Below are 5,835 nucleotides of genomic sequence, written 5' to 3'. Positions count from 1 at the left end.
CGATGCAGCGACGGGGAGGGTGTAAATCCCGAGAAAAGGTTCCGGTTCAAGTGGGTGGATACAAATGAGACAGCGAAGAGAGAGGCTAAGGGGCGAGAGAGCTGATTTAATGATTTATTATTGTTAATTAATGATGGTATTTAATCCCTAATGTCGAAAGGTCCATCTATCTACGTCTGTCTATTAATCCACCATTAAATAGATGGATCCATCTTTAGGATACAAATAGAAATTTGCAGGTTTTTACAGAAATACTGTGCAAATGAGGTGTTACACGATGGTTTGTGCCTATGTGTTAATTTTAAAGAGAAATTGTCTTATTGTGACAGAATAATGCTAAATCTTTATGTTATTGTAGGCCAGGTTAAATGAGGCCAAGTTCAATGATCAGATGAAAGCAAGAATTTTATATTCATTACACTCATAAACTGTTTTATCGTTAAAACCTTTGAAGATCGTGTTTCTCCCAGCTCTGTGAAGCATCGGGCTATTTTGAATAAGCACAAACGAACAATTAAAACAATTAAACAATTACATTTAAAAAAAATCGTGTGTGGGTGGCTGGGAGTGAGGAGCGTGGGTGGTAGCGTTGAAATAGGGTCATCTGCTGGCCAGCTCCTGGCAATGCAGGATTATATGATACAAAAAAAACTTAAGATGGTCAACAGTCAAAGCACAATAAGACATACTCATGACTGAAAGGATTTTATTCACAGGTTAAATCTTTTATTATTAAAAACAGATTATTTGAAATAGTAAACCACGCTGTCAATCATTGTGCATGTGTGATGTGAACCACATGTATGCACATTTATGATGCATGTAATGTGTACAAGAATCTAGGACCACTTTTGAGTGTGTACAAAATTAACCAGTGTTTCCACCAGAGTGGAGATCAGGACCAAATTATCAACTTAAGTAGGTTATTATTTAGTCAGAAAAATCACGCTTGAAATACTTTATTACAGCAGCCGAATACAGTAGAGTTCTGCACCCAGACTCAGAGTCCAAATATGTTACATTATGAAGCGATTACGTCGGTCACGGCAGATGGCTGCTCCTCCCTGAGCCTGGTTCTGCTGGTGGTTTCTTCCTGTTAAAGGGGAGTTTTCCTTCCCAATGTCACAGAGTGCTTGTTCATAGGGGGTCATGTGACTGTTGAGCTTTCTTTGACCGTACATTTCTAAAAACTTTCCTTGACAGTTAGTCCTCGGAGAACCAAATGGAGAAAGTACTCGTCATTCTCAAATAACACAACAATTCTTTACTGGGTTACATCTTGTCAGTGATTTTTCCGTGTTATACATTTCTGCAGGTGAAAATGTAGCATCGTAGTGCTGACAAAGTAAGCACCTACAACCAAGCAAGATATAAGAAATGACACGTCATCTTAACACAAAGGTTTAATTAAAAAAAAAAAAGTCTGACAGAGATAAAAAGTGAGAGATAATTTATATACTTTAAATAGCAACACTTGAGATAACAAGCACCATTCCTAGCTATCAGTTGGTTGTATATCACCGAATGTCGCATCTTTCTCCAGGAATACTTTGATTTTTAAATCTCTGTGTTCTCCAGACGCAGTGAACATTACAAATAGCTCTGACTCAGTTACACATGAAAAATGAGGTAATTATTTACAACACATTAAAAAAGGGAGACAGAGTTGAATCTGTGTATTATACATCCATGTACACCAGGCCAAACTAAGAGACTCGTAATTTAGCAAATCGATGATCAGAAACATTATTTCTTTAACGTATACAAGGTATAATGTTTTTGGTGCTAACATTAAAACTGGGATAAGGAAGGGATCACTATTAGAAAATCTGTAGACAAGAAGTTTTTTTTCAGGTGCTACTTGGACAATTACTATGTATGAAAACTGTAAAAGAGTATCACATAGATTATTTGATCGCTGTCAGTAAAATAATTTTGTTATAAAAACTGAATCGAATGTGTTTTATAAGTTCTGGTAAAAAAATTTTAACACATGAGAGCCATCGACATTTTTCAGAGTAAAAAAATATATATTATTATTAGTAGTAGTAGTAGTAGTAGTAGTAGTAGTACTATAATTATGAGAGGGTAGTTGCAGTATCGTGTACTGAACAGCAGAGGTCCGCCTTGACTTCTTCAGTGGAGGCGCTGTTCATGTTGTCAAGGTAGTGGGCCCCAGTTTACTGGTAGGCAGCCAGTCTCTAGGTGGAAATTTCCACTCAAGCCACACTTGACCAAAGGCCATGAAGATGTTTGAAAAGAGTGATAATGAAACATTAAATAGACTCCCACGCTTAAAAATTTCCATTTTGGTTTGTTTTTCTGTAAACAGCATAAAAGTAGGGGTCATAAACAGCTTGGCTTTAGAGTTTGGGTAAATTGTTCCACAAGTTTGACTTGGAATTTATATATTTGCTTTTTAATTAGGATGTTAATATGTGTGTTATCTTTAAAAAATATTTTTGGTGATGCGTCTTTTCATAGTCTTTTCATAAAGTCTTTTCATGCACAGCAGTGTTCAAGGTTTCCCTCTGAGGCATTTTTCTCCGATCCGCTGTGTGTGTGTGTGTGTGTGTGTGTGTGTGTGTGTGTGTGTGTGAGAGAGAGAGAGAGAGAGAGAGAGAGAGAGAGAGAATAAGAACATGAATAACTATGGTTTTATGGTTTTTGGCAGTAAGTGTGTGTAACAGAGAGTGAAGCTGTATTTCAATAGTTGAATTGTCTGTCATTGTCATTGAAGTTGAATTCACAGTGCAGAGCACAGAATACATGTGCATGCATAATTCATTTTGGTGAGTGTATGAGACTGCAACATATAGTATAAGGTGAAGAGATCAATCCAATTTAAATTAAAAATCACACAGAATTATCTGTGCTTTTATCACCATCAACCCCTTTGAGGTCAGTGTTATATTGCTATGAGGTTGCTATGGAAACTGTCCTCATTTGCATCCACTGTTAAGAGTAATTTCGTTCTAAAAATTTTAGTTGGCTCATGAAGCAGCTTTTCAGCTTCATTATTTGTCGGTAGTTTGTTTTTATCTTAAACAGCACACTATAAATATGTGTCTTTAGAAGAAAGGTATTATTTAAATATTTGTTTTCTGCCCTCTTAGAAGATGTTTTTTTTTCTTTACATTCCATCTAATGTGCTTTGACGCAAACAAGGTTTATTACTTTCCAAAGAGGAACTAACCTTTGGTTTGCTTTGGGAAGCAAAATAAAAGCCAAGGTTTGTTACTCTTCAGCCTGCACATTACATAATCTGTGACCTTTAGGTGCTGGAGGAAATTTTAAACAGGTACAAACACACTGTCCCTGCCAATAGTAGTTACAATAGGATATACACAAAGACAAAACTACTACTCTTTTACAAGGAAAAGTACTAAAAACCTTTAGGAATGTCTTGGTGATACAGTAGCAACATGCTTTATTACTTAGATGCTGAACTTAAGTGCAGCATCAAGATGGACAAGGCACTGGTTGCTTGATTTGGTACATTTTAGATACAAAGAAATCACTTTAACCAACAAAAAGATGAAACGACTAACATAAAATCTGCCCTGCAACATTACTGAAAATAGACTACAACACTGAGACTAATGAGCCAAGCTGATCTTTATCACTGTGACCTTAAACTGAGCTTAGTTCAGGCAGGTCAAGCTTCGCCCACGGTCCCAGTATATCAGCTCAGCTTAGCTAATGCTTCAGTCGATCCAGTTTTGTGCATCCTGCTCCCAAATCTCATACTTCACTCGTGTTAGCCTTCTTACAGTTGTTGCTACCTCTGCAAGCCATTTTGCAGCCCTCCTCCACCCCCGCTTCCTCTTTTCACTGAGTTTTCGATTTAATCAGTGTAAAGTCCGCAGCCAGTGTTGCTGATGTTTTCATGCTCCACATGAAAGTGTAGGGAGGTCCCAGAAGAGAGCCATACCTTCAACTGTAAATTACTGCAGAAGGAAATATCAGTCTTCTTATGAGAAAAGTATGCCTGACTAGCACGAATGAATATGGCAAATATTTGCCATCAAGGCTTTTAAGTTTTATCCTTTTATTTGCGAAACTAAACACAGTGCAGATGTTAGCATTCAAGGCATAAGTGCTGTACTATTTGCTAGCACAGCATGCCTGCGCTGCAGAGGTACATGTATGCAGTTACCTAACTGCATTGAATACTTTAGCCTTGAGGCTGAAGTATGTGTATGCCGCGTTCATATTGTGAAACTGACCTTTGTTCTATGAGGGCTTTCACAATTTTGACATACAAAAGCAGCGAGTGAAAGCAAGTGAAGAAATGAATAGAGAAAGTACAATATAACAGCTACAGTGTGTACAATATTCCATATATTACAGCTCTGTGTTGGCTCCTAATTTCTGAAGTAGTCATAAACATCCATAAGATTTCTACTTCAGCTAATACTATGGCTTTAGTCTAATTACTATTTGAGGTTTTAGCTATGCAGCTATTGAAGATCAGTATATACAAATATTCTCTGTTGTTGGCTGCAATAAGTCACATTTGGTGCTTTTATGTCTTGGTCTTCAGTCTGATGAACTGAAGACCAAGTTTTTTTAAAACCCATCAGATTGCTTGAAAATGTCCTAATACAGAAAACACTGGTGTTATTGTCTCTGACATTTTTTGGAAATGGGAAGAATCCCTATTGGTTAAAATTACCCAACAATTCTTAAAATTATTCAAGCTACCACCCATTTTCTCCTCTCCTAAGCTAATAAAGTAATATGCTGCTTATATATGATTATACAATTAATAATCATGCAATAATATAATATAGTTCCCTTCTTTTATTTAATTTATATAGTTAAGCCCATATGTTGTTGTGCAAAGATACAGTTTTGTAGCTTTACCTTTAAACACCATAATCAATCATTTTAAATATTAGGACTGTTTTGCAGCATTTGGCTGCATCTACGTGGAGAGTATAACCCAGTATACTTCATAATTCATCTTTTTACTTCTATAAGCAGTCACCTCATCAATAAACACCATCAATAAAGTATGGTGGTCCACTTCCACTGGCAGCCATACATGTTCGTGCCACAGTAGTGGCTCCATCACGTCTGAGAGACGATGTGATTCATTTCTTAATATGAGCTGTTTCTCTCCTTCTCCATACTTTTCTCTATCTTTATTCTACAAGTTCATCTTAGTTTGTTCTGAGCATAACCAGTGGTTTGCACCTTGTGTTTCCGTTTAAGAAGGCGCCTCTTGATTGTACACACTGACAATAATACGCCTACCTCCTCGAGAAAGTTCTTCACTTAGTTAATGTTGCGATGTTGTTTTTCTTAACCGTGGAAATGATTCTGTCATCATGCACCTTATTTGACTTCAGGCCTTTTGGCTACTCCTAAAGTTCCTGCTTTCTCTCGGATGTTTATTTATATGTTTTTACTCTATTTTCCAGCTTAATGACGGCCTCCCTCACTTGAATTAACATCTCTGTGGCCGTTACATTTAAAGTTACAGTGACCAGCTATAAGTTACAAATTCAACAGTGTGAATAAACTTCAGATTGTCTGCTTCACTTGTCATAAAACATGAGGGAACAGGCTTCACCTGGCCATGAAACCATGTGTCAGTCAACTGTCCAATGAATTTTGAGCCTCTGATTGTCTGCACTTCAATTACATATAAGGTGTTTTGGTGTACAGTGGCAAAACCACAAAAATTGTGGCTTTGTCCGACAATTTATGGACCTGTAAAGTGCGGATTTATCTTGCACAGCTTTAACTGCACTAACATAAGATGGCTTCAGTGTTGAGGGAGTTTCATCAGCAGTATGTGAGCTAAACATTATCACACAATCCATG

Source organism: Pelmatolapia mariae, linkage group LG18 (assembly GCF_036321145.2).
Source record: "Pelmatolapia mariae isolate MD_Pm_ZW linkage group LG18, Pm_UMD_F_2, whole genome shotgun sequence".
In the NCBI taxonomy this organism is placed as follows: domain Eukaryota; kingdom Metazoa; phylum Chordata; class Actinopteri; order Cichliformes; family Cichlidae; genus Pelmatolapia; species Pelmatolapia mariae.
Note: the sequence above shows the minus strand (reverse complement) of the source record.